At 46.3% G+C, this 20121-nt stretch overlaps 1 long non-coding RNA gene across 1 annotated transcript; it reads right to left on the reverse strand.

The window, feature by feature from the left end:
- Window positions 1-18957: 18957 nt before the first annotated feature.
- On the reverse strand, window positions 18958-19888 carry LOC119289552. Its single transcript, XR_005141545.1, has 4 exons — window positions 19745-19888; window positions 19467-19568; window positions 19293-19399; window positions 18958-19218 (listed from the first exon to the last, which is right to left on the reverse strand). It is a non-coding gene; the product is annotated as an uncharacterized LOC119289552 (long non-coding RNA).
- Window positions 19889-20121: the final 233 nt, after the last annotated feature.

Below are 20121 nucleotides of genomic sequence, written 5' to 3' on the forward strand. Positions count from 1 at the left end.
TCATGGGCAAGATGACTAAAACACCGTTCTCCGGTACTATGGAGAGAGCAACAGATTTGTTGGAAATCATACATACCGATGTATGTGGCCCGATGAATATTGAGGCTCGTGGCGGATATCGTTATTTTCTCACCTTCACAGATGATTTAAGCAGATATGGGTATATTTACTTAATGAAACATAAGTCTGAAACATTTGAAAAGTTCAAAGAATTTCAGAGTGAAGTTGAAAATCATCGTAACAAGAAAATAAAGTTTCTACGATCTGATCGTGGAGGAGAATATTTGAGTTACGAGTTTGGTGTACATTTGAAAAACTGTGGAATAGTTTCGCAACTCACGCCACCCGGAACACCACAGCGTAATGGTGTGTCCGAACGTCGTAATCGTACTTTACTAGATATGGTGCGATCTATGATGTCTCTTACTGATTTACCGCTATCATTTTGGGGATATGCTTTAGAGATGGCCGCATTCACGTTAAATAGGGCACCATCAAAATCCGTTGAGACGACGCCTTATGAACTGTGGTTTGGCAAGAAACCAAAGTTGTCGTTTCTTAAAGTTTGGTGCTGCGATGCTTATGTGAAAAAGCTTCAACCTGATAAGCTCGAACCCAAATCGGAGAAATGTGTCTTCATAGGATACCCAAAGGAAACTGTTGGGTACACCTTCTATCACAGATCCGAAGGCAAAACATTCATTGCTAAGAATGGATCATTTCTAGAGAAGGAGTTTCTCTCGAAAGAAGTGAGTGGGAGGAAAGTTGAACTTGACGAGGTAACTGTACCTGCTCCCTTACTGGAAAGTAGTTCATCACAGAAAACTGTTTCAGTGACACCTACACCAGTTAGTGAGGAAGCCAATGATAATGATCATGAAACTTCAGATCAAGATACTACTGAACCGCGTAGATCAACCAGAGTAAGATCCGCACCAGAGTGGTACGGTAATCCTGTTCTGGAGGTCATGCTACTAGATCATGATGAACCTACGAACTATGAAGAAGCGATGGTGAGCCCAGATTCCGTAAAGTGGCTTGAAGCCATGAAATCTGAGATGGGATCCATGTATGAGAACAAAGTATGGACTTTGGTTGACTTGCCCGATGATCGGCAAGCAATTGAGAATAAATGGATTTTTAAGAAGAAGACTGACGCTGATGGTAATGTTACTGTCTACAAAGCTCGACTTGTCGCAAAAGGTTTTCGGCAAGTTCAAGGAATTGACTACGATGAGACCTTCTCACCCGTAGCGATGCTTAAGTCCGTCCGAATCATGTTAGCAATTGCCGCATTGTATGATTATGAAATTTGGCAAATGGATGTCAAAACTGCATTCCTGAATGGATTTCTGGAAGAAGAGTTGTATATGATGCAACCAGAAGGTTTTGTCGATCCAAAGGGAGCTAACAAAGTGTGCAAGCTCCAGCGATCCATTTATGGACTGGTGCAAGCCTCTCGGAGTTGGAATAAACGTTTTGATAGTGTGATCAAAGCATTTGGTTTTATACAGACTTTCGGAGAAGCCTGTATTTACAAGAAAGTGAGTGGGAGCTCTGTAGCATTTCTGATATTATATGTGGATGACATATTACTGATTGGAAATGATATAGAATTTCTGGATAGCATAAAGGGATACTTGAATAAAAGTTTTTTCAATGAAAGACCTCGGTGAAGCTGCTTACATATTAGGCATTAAGATCTATAGAGATAGATCAAGACGCTTAATTGGACTTTCACAAAGCACATACCTTGACAAAATTTTGAAGAAGTTCAAAATGGATCAAGCGAAGAAAGGGTTCTTGCCTGTGTTACAAGGTGTGAAATTGAGTAAGACTCAATGCCCGACCACTGCAGAAGATAGAGAGAATATGAAAGATGTTCCCTATGCATCAGCCATAGGCTCTATCATGTATGCAATGCTGTGTACCAGACCTGATGTGTGCCTTGCTATAAGTTTAGCAGGGAGGTACCAAAGTAATGCAGGAATGGATCACTGGACAGCGGTCAAGAACATCCTGAAATACCTGAAAAGGACTAAGGATATGTTTCTCGTATATGGAAGTGACAAAGAGCTCATCGTAAAAGGTTACGTTGATGCAAGCTTTGACACTGATCCGGACGATTCTAAATCGCAAACCGGATACGTGTTTACATTAAACGGTGGAGCTGTCAGTTGGTGCAGTTCTAAACAAAGCGTCGTAGCGGGATCTACATGTGAAGCGGAATACATAGCTGCTTCGGAAGCAGCAAATGAAGGAGTCTGGATGAAGGAGTTCATATCCAATCTAGGTGTCATACCTAGTGCATCGGGTCCAATGAAAATCTTTTGTGACAATACTGGTGCAATTGCCTTGGCAAAGGAATCCAGATTTCACAAAAGGACCAAACACATCAAGAGACGCTTCAACTCCATCCGGGATCTAGTCCAGGTGGGAGACATAGAGATTTGCAAGATACATACGGATCTGAATGTTGCAGACCCGTTGACTAAGCCTCTTCCACGAGCAAAACATGATCAACACCAAAGCTCCATGGGTGTTAGAGTCATTACAGTGTAATCTAGATTATTGACTCTAGTGCAAGTGGGAGACTGAAGGAAATATGCCCTAGAGGCAATAATAAAGTTATTATTTATTTCCTTATAATCATGATAAATGTTTATTATTCATGCTAGAATTGTATTTACCGGAAACATAATACATGTGTGAATACATAGACAAACAGAGTGTCACTAGTATGCCTCTACTTGACTAGCTCGTTAATCAAAGATGGTTATGTTTCCTAACCATGAACAATGAGTTGTTATTTGATTAACGAGGTCACATCATTAGTAGAATGATCTGATTGACATGACCCATTCCATTAGCTTAGCACCCGATCGTTTAGTATGTTGCTATTGCTTTCTTCATGACTTATACATGTTCCTATGACTATGAGATTATGCAAATCCCGTTTACCGGAGGAACACTTTGGGTACTACCAAACGTCACAACGTAACTGGGTGATTATAAAGGAGTACTACAGGTGTCTCCAATGGTCGATGTTGGGTTGGCGTATTTCGAGATTAGGATTTGTCACTCCGATTGTCGGAGAGGTATCTCTGGGCCCTCTCGGTAATACACATCACATAAGCCTTGCAAGCATTACAACTAATATGTTAGTTGTGAGATGATGTATTACGGAACGAGTAAAGAGACTTGCCGGTAACGAGATTGAACTAGGTATTGGATACCGACGATCGAATCTCGGGCAAGTAACATACCGATGACAAAGGGAACAACGTATGTTGTTATGCGGTCTGACCGATAAAGATCTTCGTAGAATATGTAGGAGCCAATATGGGCATCCAGGTCCCGCTATTGGTTATTGACCAGGGACATGTCTCGGTCATGTCTACATTGTTCTCGAACCCGTAGGGTCCGCACGCTTAAGGTTACGATGACAGTTATATTATGAGTTTATGCATTTTGATGTACCGAAGGTTGTTCGGAGTCCCGGATGTGATCACGGACATGACGAGGAGTCTCGAAATGGTCGAGACATAAAGATTGATATATTGGAAGTCTATGTTTGGACATCGGAAGTGTTCCGGGTGAAATCGGGATTTTACCGGGTTACCGTGAGGTTACCGGAACCCCCCGGGAGCCATATGGGCCATCATGGGCCTTAGTGGAAAGGAGAAAGGGGCAGCCCAAGGGGGCTGCGCGCCTCCCCCCTTCCCCTAGTCCTATTAGGACTAGGAGAGGTGGCCGGCCACCCCTCTCCCTCTTTCCCCCTTGGGAATCCTAGTTGGAATAGGATTGGGGGGGGAGTCCTACTCCCGGTAGGAGTAGGACTCCTCCTGCGCCTCTCCCTCTTGGCCGGCGCCCCCTCCCCCCTTGGCTCCTTTATATACGGAGGCAGGGGCACTTCTAAACACACAAGTTGACACAAGTTGATCCACGTGATCGATTCCTTAGCCGTGTGCGGTGCCCCCTGCCACCATATTCCTCGATAATACTGTAGCGGAGTTTAGGCGAAGCCCTACTGCTGTAGTTCATCAAGATCGTCACCACGTCGTCGTGCTGACGAAACTCTTCCCCGACACTTTGCTGGATCGGAGTCCGGGGATCGTCATCGAGCTGAACGTGTGCTCGAACTCGGAGGTGTCGTAGTTTCGGTGCTTGATTGGTTGGATCGTGAAGACGTACGACTACTTCCTCTACGTCGTGTCATCGCTTCCGCAGTCGGTCTGCGTTGGGTACGTAGACAACACTCTCCTCTCGTTGCTATGCATCACATGATCCTGTGTGCACGTAGGAAATTTTTTTAAATTACTACGAAACCCTACAGAGACATCATGGTACGCACCATATCTAATAGGGTGCAGTTATGATGTTCGGACACACCATCACACTATGGTGTTCCAGGCGGTATTAATTGCGAAACAATTTCCACAATGTCTTAATTGTGTGCCAATACTCGTAACTCAGATATTCATCTCTATGATCATATCATAGACATTTTATCCTCTTGTCACAATGATCTTCTACTTCACTCTGAAATTACTTGAACCATTCAATAATTCAGACTTGTGTTTCATCAAGTAAATATTCTCAACATCTACTCGAATCATCTATGAAGTAAGAACATAACGATATTCACTGCATGCCTCAGCACTCATTGGACTACACACATCAAAATGTGTTACTTCCAACAAGTTGCTATCTTGTTCCATCTTACTGAAACTGAGGCTTTTCAGTCATCTTGCCCATGTGGTATGATTTGCATATCTCAAGTGATTCAAAATCAAGTGAGTCCAAACGATCCATCTGCATGGAGTTTCTTCACGCATATACACCAACAGACATGGTTCGCATGTCTCAAACTTTTCAAAAATGAGTGAGTCCAAAGATCCATCAACATGGAGCTTCTTCATGCGTTTTATACCATTATGACTTACATGGCAGTGCCACAAGTAAGTGGTACTAACACTACGATCGAGATTCAATAAACCATTCAGGTTTAATACTAATCTTGATGGTAGAGGGAGCGTGCGATGTTTGATCACATCAAACTTGGAAACACTTCCAACATATATCGTCAGCTCACCTTTAGCTAGTCTCCGTTTATTTCGTAGCTTTTTATTTCGAGTTACTAACACTTAGCAACCGAACAGGTATCTTATACCCTGGTGCTACTAGGAGTACTAGTAAAGTACACATTAACATAATGTATATCCAATATACTTCTATCGACCTTGCCAGCCTTCTCATCTACCAAGTATCTAGGGTGGTTCCGCTTCAGTGTCCGTTCCTCTCATTACAGAAGCACTTAGTCTCGGGTTTGGGTTCAACCTTGGGTTTCTTCACTAGAGCAGCAGCTGATTTGCCGTTTTATGAAGTATCCCTTCTTGCCCTTGCCCTTCTTGAAACTAGTGGTTTCACCAACCATCAACAATTGATGCTCCTTCTTGATTCCTACTTTCGCGGTTTCATAACATCGCGAATACCTCAAGGATCATCATATCTATCCCTGATATGTTATAGTTCATCACGAAGCTCTTGCAGCTTGGTGGCAATGACTTTGGAGAAACATCACTATCTCATCTGGAAGATCAACTCCCACTCGATTAAAGTGATTGTTGTACTCAGACCATCTGAGCACAAGCTCAACGATTGAGGTTTTCTCCTTTAGTTTGCAGGCTAAGAAAATCGTCGGAGGTCTCATACCTCTTGACGTGGGCACGAGCCTGAAATCCCAATTTCAGCCCTCGAAACATCTCATATGTTCTGCGATGTTTCAAAAACGTCTTTGGTGCCTCTACTTAAACCATTTAACTGAACTATCACGTAGTTATCAAAACGTGTATGTCCGATGTTCGCAACATCGACAAACGACGTTTGGGGTTTGGCACACTGAGCAGTGCATTAAGGACATAAGCTATCTACTGTCCGCATAATCGCTACTTTCAACTTTCAACTATAATTTCTCTAGGAACATATCTAAACAGTGGAACTAAAGCGCGAGCTACGACATAATTTGCAAAGATCTTTGACTATGTTCAGGATAATTAAGTTCATCTTATGAACTCCCACTCAGATAGACATCCCTCTGGTCATCTAAGTGATTACATGATCCGAGTCAACTAGGCCGTGTCCGATCATCACGTGAGACGGACTAGTCATCATCGGTGAACATCTTCATGTTGATCGTATCTACTATACGACTCATGCTCGACCTTTCGGTCTCCGTGTTCCGAGGCCATGTCTGCACATGCTAGGCTCGTCAAGTTAACCCTAAGTGTTTTCCCTGTGTAAAACTGTCTTACACCCGTTGTATGTGAACGTAAGAATCCATCACACCCGATCATCACGTGGTGCTTAGAAGCGACGAACTGTAGCAACGGTGCACAGTTAGGGGAGAACACTTCTTGAAATTTTGTAAGGGATCATCTTATTTACTACCGTCGTCCTAAGTAAACAAGATGCATAAACATAATAAACATCACATGCAATTATATAGTTGTGACATGATATGGCCAATATCATATAGCTCCATTGATCTCCATCTTCGGGGCTCCATGATCATCTTGTCACCGGCATGACACCATGATCTCCATCATCATGATCTCCATCATCGTGTCTTCATGAAGTTGTCACGCCAACGACTACTTCTACTTCTATGGCTAACGCGTTTAGCAATAAAGTAAAGTAAGTTACATGGCGTTCTTCAATGACACGCAGGTCATACAATAAATAAAGACAACTCCTATGGCTCCTGCCGGTTGTCATACTCATCGACATGCAAGTCGTGATTCCTATTACAAGAATATGATCAATCTCATACATCACATATCATTCATCACATTCTTCTGGCCATATCACATCACAAAGCATACCCTGCAAAAACAAGTTAGACGTCCTCTAATTGTTGTTTGCATGTTTTACGTGGCTGCTATGGGTTTCTAGCAAGAACGTTTCTTACCTACGCAAAACCACAACGTGATATGCCAATTGCTATTTACCCTTCATAAGGACCCTTTTCATCGAATCCGTTCCGACTAAAGTGGGAGAGACTGGCACCCGCTAGCCACCTTATGCACCAAGTGCATGTCAATCGGTGGAACCTGTCTCACGTAAGAGTACGTGTAAGGTCGGTCCGGGCCGCTTCATCCCACAATACCGTCGAAACAAGATTGGACTAGTAACGGTAAGCATATTGAACAAAATCAACGCCCACAACTATTTTGTGTTCTACTCGTGCAAAGAATCTACGCAATAGACCTAGCTCATGATGCCACTGTTGGGGAACGTAGCAGAAATTCAAAATTTTCCTACGTGTCACCAAGATCTATCTATGGAGAAACCAGCAACGAGGGGAAGAAGAGTGCATCTACATACCCTTGTAGATCGCTAAGCGGAAGCGTTCAAGTGAACGGGGTTGATGGAGTCGTACTCGTCGTGATTCAAATCACCGATGATCAAGTGTCGAACGCACGACACCTCCGCGTTCAACACACGTACAGCCCGGTGACGTCTCCCATGCCTTGATCCAGCAAGGAGAGAGGGAGAGGTTGAGGAAGATTCCATCCAGCAGCAGCACAACAGCGTGGTGGTGGTGGAGGAGCGTGGCAATCCCGCAGGGCTTCGCCAAGCACCATGGGAGAGGAGGAGGAGGAGAGGCAGGGCTGCACCAAGAGGGAGAGAACTCATGTGTTATGGGTAGCCCTAGGCCTCACTATATATAGGGGAGAGGGGGGATGCACCCCCTTTAGGGTTTCCCACCCCAAGGGGTGCGGCAGCCCCAAAACCCATCTATGGGTGGTGGCCACAAGGGGGGAGGAGAGGGAGGCGCAGGGAGTATGGGCCTTAGGGCCCATCTGCCCTTAGGGTTTGCCCCCTCTCCCCTTCTAGCCGCATGGGCCATGGTGGGAGGCGCCCCAGCCCACCTAGGGGCTGGTGCCCTCTCATAATTGGCCCATGTATGCCTCTGGAGCATGTGGCCCCACTTGGTGGACCCCCGGGACCCTCCCGGTGGTCCCGGTACGTTACCGATAAAACCCGAAACTTTTCCGGTGACCAAAACAGGACTTCCCATATATAAATCTTTACCTCCGGACCATTCCGGAACTCCTCGTGACGTCCGGGATCTCATCCGGGACTCCGAACAACATTCGGTAACCACATACAAGCTTCCTTTATAACCCTAGCGTCATCGAACCTTAAGTGTGTAGACCCTACGGGTTCGGGAGACATGTAGACATGACCGAGACGTTCTCCGGTTAATAACCAACAGCGGGATCTGGATACCCATGATGGCTCCCACATGTTCCACGATGATCTCATCGGATGAACCACGATGTCAAGGACTTAATCAATCCCGTATTCAATTCCCTTTGTCTATCGGCATGTTACTTGCCCGAGACTCGATCGTCAGTATCCAATACCTTGTTCAATCTCGTTACCGGCAAGTCACTTTACTCGTTCCGTAACACATCATCCCGTGATCAACTCCTTGGTCACATTGCGCATATGATGATGTCCTACCGAGTGGGCCCAGAGATACCTCTCCGTTTACACGGAGTGACAAATCCCAGTCTCGATCCGCATAAAACAATAGATACTTTCGGAGATATCTGTAGTGCACCTTTATAGTCACCCAGTTACGTTGTGACGTTTGGTACACCCAAAGCACTCCTACGGTATCCAGGAGTTACATGCTCTCATGGTCGAAGGAAGAGATACTTGACATTGGCAAAGCTCTAGCAAACGAACTACACGATCTTTGTGCTAGGCTTAGGATTGGGTCTTGTCCATCACATCATTCTCCTAATGATGTGATACCGTTATCAACGACATCCAATGTCCATAGCCAGGAAACCATGACTATTTGTTGATCACAACGAGCTAGTCAACTAGAGGCTCACTAGGGACATATTGTGGTCTATGTATTCACACGTGTATTACGATTTCCGGATAATACAGTTATAGCATGAATAAAAGACAATTATCATGAACAAGGAAATATAATAATAACACTTTTATTATTGCCTCTAGGGCATATTTCCAACACGTACACGTTGTTGGAGAAATTGACAAGGAGCTGTGAATCGCCCTTGATGGTGAGGCGTTTCACCCCCAGGGTAGCTGCGGCCTTCAAGCCCGCTATTAGACCTTCATACTCCGCTATGTTGTTGGAGACCTTTTCACCTTGCTGGAAACAGAGTTGTACAGCGTAGTAGAGCTTGTCCTGAGTGGGCGATATGAGCACCGCCCCAGCCCCAGCACCATGCCTGGAGAACGCCCCATCGAAGTACATGACCCATCCTTCTGGCGCCTCGCTTCCCAGGGAGAGGGACCAATCTTCGTCGGCCTTGAAGCCTGGGGCCTCCGTCCATTCTGCCACAAAATCCGCTAATGCTGCTCCCTTGATGACTCTGGTCGTGCTGAATTCGGGCTGAAACGCTTGCAGTTCTATGTTCCACTCAGCGACCCTTCCGGCTGAGTTAGGGCTCCTGAGCACTCTCTCCAAGGGGTATGACGAGACGACCTTGATGGCGTGACCCTGAAAATAGTGTCGCAGCTTGCGCGAGGCCACCAGTAGCGCGAGGAGGAGCTTCTGAGGCATGGGGTACCGTGCCCTCGCGTCCCGCAACATCGTCCTGACGAAGTACACTGGGTGCTAGACGAGGTTGTGTGCGTCAGTGCTGGTGATGCCCCCCGGAGACCATGGCGCCTCCTAAGGCGATGGGACCTCCGGACGCTGGCCATCTGGGAGAGGGGCCCCTTCCGCCTCCGGTGCACTCCTCTGCGGCGGCTGATCCTCCTTAGCCGCGGTGACGGTTTCTGTGGGCCTTCCTTGTTCCTGTTTTGCCTTGTCCCGGGTTGCTGCTGTGGTTTTGATTCGACGCTCCTCCCTAACCGCCACCAGGGCTGCGCTAGCGGAGTAGGGAGTGGCGGCGAGGTAAAGCACTAGGGGCTCTTGAGGGTGCGGAGCCACCATGACTGGAGGGCTGGTCAGGTATCTCTAGAGATCTTGGAACACCTTGTCGGCCTCTTCAGTCCATTCAAAGGGCCCCTTTTTCTTCATTAATTGGAAGAAGGGCAGCGCTCGCTCCCCCAACTTGGAGATGAAGCGCCCTAGCGCGGTCACGCGCCCAGTGAGCTTCTGCATTTCTCTGAGGGTCTTTGGCGGGCTCATGTCCTCGACCGCCTTGACCTTTTTCGGGTTAGCCTCGATGCCTCGGTGGGACACGAGGAAACCCAAGAGCTTGCCCGAGGGGACTCCGAACACACACTTCTCTGGGTTGAGCCGCAGGTTCACTGCGTTGAGGCTCGCGAAGGTTTCCTCCAGGTCTTGTATCAGGGTCTTGGCCTCCTGAGACTTCACCACTATGTCATCGACGTAAGCCTCGACGTTCTTCCCGAGCTGCGGGCCCAAGGTGATGTGCATCAGCCGCTGAAAGGTCGCCCCTGCGTTACGCAGCCCAAATAGAATGCATGTGTAGCAGTACACCCCACACGGGGTTAGGAAGGCTGTCTTTTCGACGTCTTCTACCGCCATCTTGATCTGGTGATACCCAGAGAAGGCATCCAAGAAGCATAGCAGGTCGCATTCTGCGGTGGAATCGACGATCTGGTCGATGCGGGGGAGCGGGAATGGATCTTGCGGGTATGCCTTGTTGAGGTTGGTGAAGTCGACACACATGCGCTCCTTCCCTCCCTTCTTTGGCACAACGACAGGGTTGGCCAACCAATCCGGGTATCGGACCTCGCAAATGACCCCAGCGGCTTCTAGCTTGCGAGTCTCTTGGACGATGAAGGCCTGCTTTTCTGTGGACTGCCGCCTTGCCTTCTGCTTCACAGGGCGCACGTTGGGGCACACGTTGAGGTGATGCTCGATTACGCTCCTAGGGATCCCCGCCAACTGGTCAGGCTCCCAAGCGAATACCTTCTTGTTCGCGCGCAGGAACCTGACCAGGGCCTCCTCCTGCTCAGGCTCGAGGTTGGCTCCTATGGTGAAAGTGGCATTGGTGGACCCGTCCTCATCGACGGGTATCTGCTTGGTTTCTGCCTTGTCTTGGGTGAACAACTATTTCTTCTTGGCGGGTGCAGCCCCCTTGGGCTCGGGGGTCTCCGAGTCGGCGGGCTGTGCCGACGCCGCCGTCTTGAAGGCGAGCTCAAGCACTCGCAGCGCATCTTTGGTGTCCCCGTGCACGGTGAGGACACCGCTGCTCCCGGGCATCTTCATGAGGTTGTACGCCGGGTGCGTCGCGGCCATGAACTGGGCCAGCGCTGGATAGCCGAGGATGGCGTTGTAGGGGAGGCCGATGGGGGCGATGTCGAAGTCGACTAGCTCCGTGCGGAAGTTGTCGTAGGTGCCGAAGGTTACTGGGAGCCGGATCTGTCCCAAGGAGCTGGATGACCCGCCCCCAACGCCTGAGAAGGGTCGGCTGGGTTGCAGCCGTTCCAGGGGTATGCGGAGGAGGTTGAAGGCCTCAACCGAGAGCACGCTGAGGCCCGCGCCGCCATCGATGAGAGTTCTGGTGACGGCCACCTGGCAGATGGTAGGGGTGGACAGCATGGGGAGCGCACCCGAGCAGGCCGAGTTGGAGGGGTGGTTCTCCGAGCTGAAGGTCAGGCCGGCCTTGGGCGCCGCCCGGTCCGGGGGAGCCCCCTGCCACGTGGAAGCAACACTGACCCGGCGGATGAACGGCTTGATGTGGTGACTTGTAGGCGGCGCCTGCGAGCCGCCCAGGAGGGCCGCGACGACCGGGGGTGTTGGTGTAGCGTGGTGGGCGAGGAAGAGGCTGCGGAGCTCTTCCCAAGAGGCCACAGAGGCTGCCGGCAGGTGGAGCAGCCATGCGCGCGGAGCGCCGGTGAGGGCCATGGGAAGCCAGTTGGCCATGACCCTATCATCACCTCCAGCTTCGAGGATGTCCTCCTCGTACGCCAGCAAGAAGGCCAGCGGATCAGTCGCGCCGCTGTAGCACGGCGGCGTCGTTGGCTTGAACTTGTCTGGCCACCGTACCCGTTGCAGGGCTGGGGCCAGGGCTCAGAGCCCCCTGGCCCCCGTGCTGGCGCCGGCGGCCGGCGGCCGGAGCGGGCGACGCGCTACTCATCGCGGGGCAGGTCGTGGCGGTGGCAGAAGGGAAAACTCCGGTGCACCCCTACCTGGCGCGCCAAATGTCGGATTTCGGGTTCCGGCAGACCCTCGAGGTTCGAACACTGGGGTGCGCGCGGAGATTTCGCCTTCTACCTACCTGCACCCCTCCGCCTCGCTAAGATCTAATCTATGGAAAGAACAGCACAAGAGACACAGGGTTTATACTGGTTCGGGCCACCGTTGTGGTGTAATACCCTACTCCAGTGTGTGGTGTGGTGGATTGCCTCTTGGGCTGATGATGATGAGCAGTACAAGGAAGAACAGCCTCGCGAGGGTCTGTTCTTGGCTGGGGGAATGAACTGCTGGGAGGAGTTCAGTCGCCCTTCGCTCTCTCTCTGTGTGATGCTACTCGATCCTATCCTAGCTTGTTTCTCTCTTGACTTCTAGATTCTCCCTTCTTGATTGCCCCCCTACCCTGGGGGTGGCTAGTCCTATTTATAGGCAAAGGCCCTGGGCCTCTTCCCAAATATTGAGCGGGAAGGGCGCCAACAATTGGCCATTTTGAAGGGGAACATCTGGTACACTTATCCTGACTAAAGTTGGTCCTCGCCCACCAAAGGCTCTGGTGGTGACGCTGGCTTGGGCTCCACAATGACTTCCTCCCTGCCGTTGGACTGGTCTTGGTCTCCTTGCACCGAAACGGGTGCCTTTACTTGATGCTCTCGTCTGCGCTTGCTCCCTTTGCACCAAAGAGGAAAGGAGGACACTGCGCGGGCTGGCGCCCGCCTGGCGCCCTTGGTCGTCATGGCTTGCGTCACGGGCACCTCGTGAGGTACCCCGCCTTGATCTCTCCGCCTCCTCGCGATCCAGCCTGATGAGGCCGTGCCTGAGGAAGCTCCGTGTCGTCCTCCCCGCGAGGCTTGGCCCCTCGCGAGGGTCTTGGGTCTGTGTTGATGAAGATGGGCCGTGTTGGGCCCCTCCTCGAGCCACGCCGCAGGCCGTAGGCAGGCAAGTCTGGGGACCCCCGTTCCCAGAACGCCAACAAATGCCTACTGTACCATATCATTTCTACAATTTATATTGAGAAATATAAGTCATAGAAACTAGAAAACAAGCAAACTATACAATGAAAACAGAATCTGTGAGAAACAGAACAGTCTGTAATGATATGAACACTAACCATACCTTTGCTACTCAAAAAATTATGAAATAAATTGTTGGACATGAGGAATTTGTCTATTAATCTTCTTCAAAAAGGATCAACCTAATCGCACTCTCCAATAAAAAAATGGCAGCAAATCTCGTGAGCGCAAAGTTTCTGTTTTTTACAGCAAGATCACATTAACTTTCACCCAAGTCTTCCCAAAGGTCTTACTTGGCACTTTATTAAAACAAAAGCTATAAAACATGATTACTACAGTATCTTAATCATGAGAACACACAAAAACATTAAGGGTAAATATTGGGTTGTCTCCCATCAAGCGCTTTTCTTTAATGCCTTTTAGCTAGGCATGATGATTTCAATGATGCTCACATAAAAGATAAGAACTGAAACATAAAGAGAGCATCATGAAGAATATGACTAGAAAATTTAAACATAACCCACTTCCTATGCCTAGGGATTTTGTGAGCACACAATTTATGGGAACAAGAATCAACTAGTATAGGAAGGAAAAACAAGTATAACTTCAAAAATTTAAGCACATAGAGAGAAAAACTTGATATTATTGCACTCCTACAAGCATGTATTCCTCCCTCATAATAATTTTCAGTGGCATTATGAATGATTTCAACAATATAACCATCACATAAAGCATTCTTTTCATGATCCACAAGCATAGAAATTTTTCTACTCTCCACATAAGCAAAATTCTTCTCATTCGGAATAGTGGGATCACTAGTTCCTAGAGTTGACACTCTTCCAAACCCGCTTTAGATGATAGTATTATTCATACTCCAAAAGATATAAGTGAAGTTCATGGAGCTTTCTACAATTAATATAAACTAACCAATGTCCAAGCTCAAAATGTATAAGTGAAGCACACGAAGCATTCTATAAAACCATACTCAAAAGATTTAAGTGAAGCACAAAGAGCAATTCTATAAGATCATACTTAAAAGATATAAGTGAAGCACATGAAGCATTCTATAAATCAATGAAGGTCTATCTCATACTAGCTTGGTTCATAAAGGAAGAACAAAAAAACAAAGGACACAAATCATGTGAACAAAACAAAAACCAAGGTATGCCGATAATTGTTGAAGAAGAAAGATGGGATGCCAACCGGGGCATCCCCAAGCTTAGATGCTTGAGTATCCTTAGAATATTTACTTGGGGTGCCCTGGGCATCCCCAAGCTTAGATGCTTGAGTATCCTTAGAATATTTACTTGAGGTGCCCTGGGCATCCCCAAGCTTGAGCTCTTGCCTCTCTTTATTCTTCTTATATTGATAGCTCCTCGATCTTCGAACACTTCATTCACACAAAACTTTAACAAAAACTTTGTGAGATCCGTTAGTATAATAAAGCAAATCACTGCCTTTAGGTACTGTTTTGAACTCATTCTAAATTCATATTGGTGTAATATCTACTGTATTCTAACTCATCCATGGTTCATACCTTCCGATACTACTCATAGATTCATCAAAACTAGTAGACTGCCCGTGCGTTGCCATGGGCTCTTGAAATAGTTTGCAAGAATTACATGTTAACTTTTTAAGGTTTTGCCTCGCCATAGATCCAGACCCCCACCACTGATTCCACTCCGCCTAGGCCGCCGCATGCCGCCGCGCTGCCCCATCATGTTCGCCTCCGCCCCGACCCCGCCCGCCTCCTCTCCGGCCGCCTCCGCCTCCGGTTCATCCTCCGCCAGGCCCCGCTCCGTCCGCCTCCCCTCCGGCCCTGCTCCGTCCGCCTCCTCTCCAGCCCTGCTCTGTCCGCCTCCTCTCCAGTTCGTCCGCCGCACCGCTCCGTCCGCTTCCGCCCCGTGCCGCACGCTGCCGCCCCGCTCCGTCCGCCTCCGCCCCGCGCCGCACGTCGCCGCCCCGCTCCTTGCTCGGCCGCCGCCCGCTCCCCGATGGCGCCGAAGAAGACGCCGAAGGGAAAGTCCGGTTTCTTCGGCATGAGGGCGAAGCCCTCCGGGAACTTTGGACTGGAGTTTTCCGATGTCGGGCAGCGTTGGTGGCTCGGCACGTATCCCACCGCCGATGAGGCCTCTCGTGCCTACGACGTGGCGGTGTGGCATGCCGGATGGCCGAAGACGGACCTAAACATCCTGGAGGTTGAGTCCCAGGCGGTGGCGGAGTGGCTCGTGCTGCAGGGCATCCGAATGGAGGAGATGCCGACTAAGAAGGCGAAGAAGAGACCCGCGGTTGTTGTCGCTCCCGGCCAGAGCGACGAGGCGGCGATAGCTTGGTTTGCGTGATTTGCGTTTTGCTGCAAAGCCATCTCTAATGAAATGCTATTTGCTACATTTTTAAATAGAAAAATTTATTCCGATGAGCCAGCCATAACTCAACAGACCAATCTCTAATGAAATACTATTTGCTACATTTTTTAAATAGAAAAATTATCCGATCAGCCAGCCATAACTCAACAGACCAATCCGAACCCACATTTTCTAAAGTAAAAAAATATTTCCCTTGATAGATCAAGATGCCAAAGTGTCGTTTGCCCGACTGCTATGTTCCTATACACGCAGAGCAAATTATTTTTCAAATCAAGGAATTAAGAAAAGGAAGAATATCATGATGTTCGTGGCACTTGCTAGGTCTGCCATGCTACCATGGCATTGTCTTTTTAGTCTCTACCCACATGCCGAGTTGAGAAATAATCTTCAGATATACCCACTGCTAACACACTCACGTACATAATGGCCCTTGGCTGATTGATTTGGCTGGCTGTTAACACAAGCACACAACACACAAAATCAGTCAATGGCCACACAAGTATGCATTGTTTACTTTATTCCAATTGTGATGCAATCGTGACACCTACAAGCCCCGTCCGCTCGCTCGTCACGGTAATTGCCTACTCGCCGCTGGTGCCAACCTCTCGACCTCGCCACCGCCGCTCACCACTCAGTCTCTACCGGCTGCCCATTGCCTCTTGCGCCACCCGCGCGCTCGCTCGGCCCAATGTTGTTGATTGGAATGCGGGACTGAAGGTAATCCATGGACAGGTTTTAGTTCTGCTTGGCATCAATCTTTGGTACTTGTCAATCCATCTAACACACAAAAAATCGACTCTCAGACAGAAAAGTGATCTAACTCTATTGATGAGCACAACAGTACATACCATCCCATCATGATGTTGCCATCTCTCACACTTGATGATTCTTGTTATTTATAACATGTACACCATCGGCCGATTGCTTTATTAGAAATATATTTACACAATATGATCAGAGCAACATCAAGGAGTCGGATGCTGGTGCACAGATTCTCCTCAAATTCCACATGCAACCCTTGTAGAGAAGAACAACATATTTTCCTAGAGTGATTTTTGACCGAGCTCCTACAAAAAAATTCAAAGAAATCATGAGGAGCATGGAGCCAAGCAAACTAATCATAGTAAATCATGAGAGGAGAAGCCTCTCAACCTACTACAGGGAATCGAGTCAACATTAATTCGTGTAAGGATTAAACCATAATGTAGATCAACAACCCAGTAGTTGATAAAATAACCCTGACACAACCCATTAATACAATATATGGTCACAGGAAGTAGATTGAGATTGTGCAGATATCATGATCTACGAACCGTATCTACGAATATTGATTGCAAAGTCACAAACAGAACCTCCTCACATCACAAAAGAAATGTTTCATCAACAGAAACTCTAGCGAATGCCAATTGGATTATATAAGTAAGATAGAGACATCGAAAAAAAGAAAAGATAATTCAAAGAGTATATATTCTATTTTCTTACTTGACATCACAGAGAGTGCAAGTCAAAGATATTGCGATACATCTTACCCTTCTATAAATTGACTGCAAGGCACAATCCCCAGCAAAATATACAGAATGAATTGCTCCTATGGTCCAAGTATTGCATAAATAGTTATATACAAACTATTCAACAGTGAGCATAAACATGGCATGTACTACCAAAATCCCTTGGATATGGAGCTTAGTCTGCATGTCTATTCGTTTTGTTTCCATAGTACAATGTCAATACTTGTTTCCCTAGTACAATGCCCGTGCGTTGTCACGGGCCTTTTAATTTTTTTTCTGATTGCATACATAAGCATAATGCATTTCCAATTTCGCATGTATAGAAAAAATTACAGTAACAATCAAAAAATGTATTTGATGCAATGTATTTTCATTTTTCCACTCCACTTGCATCTCCTAGTAGAACGCCCGTGCGTTGCAACGGGCTATATTGACGACTTCTTTTTTTACATCAAAGAACTCTTCTTTTCTCCCATTCTTCCTTCCGCCAATTAAAAATGTTTCTCAGAGTGATATGTGGATGGATAAATTTACAACGATACTAAAATATGAAGGACTAAAACCATATTTATGGAAGAACATTTCTACAACACATTCGACATGAAACTTATGGTGTTTGATAGATTGGATAAAACACGATGCTGACTTAGCACCAAATCTCATTGATAGTTCAGAACATGGTTGCCATACCATTGTACCTGAAAGATCTGTCTCCCCCTTCCTCGCTCCCTCTCTAGTAGTTGTCTCATGAGCCGGTCGTCATTGTTGCTGTTGATGGCGATGACAATAATGAGGAGGAACAGCACAAGAGCTAGATGTTCTTTACCTCTTTCCTATGGTAACTGCCGCCTCTACATTGAGTGTCGTTCATCAACACCACCGCTGCGCCAGCTGCTACTTGTATAGAAAATAAGAAGATAGAAACTTTGTGTGTTGGGTCGCCAGCTGCTCATTTGCTTGTATGATTGTGGAGACTGCGCTAAACAAGTAGGCTGGTAATTGTACTCCAGCTTGAATGGAGATGCACCAAGTTCACTTGATCCACCAATCAACTTTGGACTGTGGATCCCAAGTCCGAGAACAAAAACTCACTGAAAGTATGCATGTGTATCCAACAATCATGACATGTACTCCATATGTAAAGAAATATAAGAGCGTTTAGATCACTTCTTTAGTGATCTAAACACTCTTATATTTCTTTGAGGAGGGATTATGGACCAAAAGAAGAAAATAAACATTGCATGCTACATAAATGGATAATAAAATCTATCTGCATGAGATGCCACATGAATGTCACAAACATAAGCATAGTTTCGATGCACACTATCTCATGTTGCATGTTAAATACAGGTTTGTGCACGTTGACTTTTGCTGGTAGATGGAGATACTAAGATGAAAAAATGGTCACACAAAAATTGCTTTTCAAATGTTAATATTACCAAGACTAATCCATGAATAAAATGTATGCAACTATGCACAGTAAAGATACTTAAAATAGTTACTGGACTAAACTCACTGATATAGAGCTATCAAAACCGGAGCCAAGGCTCAAATCTTGAACAACGATCAAAGCAGACTTCAGCCTTGTGGTTGCCGCATAGGCTCACCACACTGACAACACCAACTCTCTTCCGTCTTCTCAGTTTCTTGACAAAAAATGATACTGCTATTTGCACATTAGGGAGTAAATTATGCTTCAAGCATTACTCAAACCAAATCGGCAATATGTAGGCTTAAAATATCAGCAGGCATCCACACAGATTTCTACAGCTGAAATATAGTGTTGTGATTTGTGTACCCATAATGCAGAATAACCTATTGTTCTATTTGGTGGTTAAATAAATAAACATTATTGTTTTTGGCTAGTGCCTGTAGAGCTACTAAATGATAGTCAGCGTCACTTTATATTTCTAAGAAAGAAAATTATAAGACTTCATTGGTTGTAAATAACGCTAATTGTATTGGTTGCCACCAATGTCGACTTGAAAAGAAAATTATGGAGCTTCAGTTCATATGCATCTAGTCATATAAAAAAATAAGAACACATGCTTCAACTCCTGTTAGTTCCGTCACAAAAAAAATCATCACCAAAAATCAGAAGACAAAGTATCATTGTTATATTTGTTGACTTGATTGATTACTGTAGGTTAACACACCCAACTGGAATTAACCTGCAATAGGATAAAAGAAATTAAGATTTGAGACGTGTGTTATAGGGTTCATAGAAGAGAGAAGAGGGAGGTACCATATCAAATCATTGGTCGCACAGTTTGACATTCAACTTTCCATTTTCCAATGAGACCTCAGGGATTCATATACATAAACGTTGATTGATATATCAGGTCCAACTCCCTGTAACACATAAAAGTTACTGGGAAATCAACTAAAAAACAATTCTCAGCAGAAACATACGGCTTACCAATAAGGTGGACCAAAGGCCTTTATACAATCCTCTACCATTCTCTTCTATACAAATTGTAGACAACGTGTGAAAGATGCCCTTGTAATACCTAGTGGTTTTCTGCAGAATTTTATAGACATGAAAGTTTAGCTTACTAAAACCTGTTCCTTTGGTCTGTAAAGCTGCATTGCATGAAAGCGTTAGGTAAAGATGCTCTAAGTTCTAACTGGAAGTTATATTGATTGATTGGTTGGCTTAGTGTTATTCACAAATCACGAAAGGAAGAAAAGCATCACCTGTGTTGTCAGGTGATTTCAAAGAACATCCAATGGGTAAGTTACAGATGCAGGTGTCACTCACGCTAGACCACCACCAAGTAAACATATAGACACTAACATAATTTGGGCCGTCCATTCCGTGAAGTTGCAACTATATTTCAAAATTTATAAACCTATAACAAAAAAACATAGTCGTGAGAAATCTTGCAAGTTAACATACTAAAATTCAGTGCTGAACTTTTTGTATCGCTCATATCAATAGAAGCTGATGACGGAATAAGAAAATCGATGTATAATTTTCACAAGATTGCCTTTCAAATATGCCCAAAACACTTCTTGTCGAACAACCCACGAAGTCATGTGCCATATACTACCCTTCCTTAGAGCTGCAACAT

This window comes from Triticum dicoccoides, chromosome 4A (assembly GCF_002162155.2).
Source record: "Triticum dicoccoides isolate Atlit2015 ecotype Zavitan chromosome 4A, WEW_v2.0, whole genome shotgun sequence".
In the NCBI taxonomy this organism is placed as follows: Eukaryota; Viridiplantae; Streptophyta; class Magnoliopsida; order Poales; family Poaceae; genus Triticum; species Triticum dicoccoides.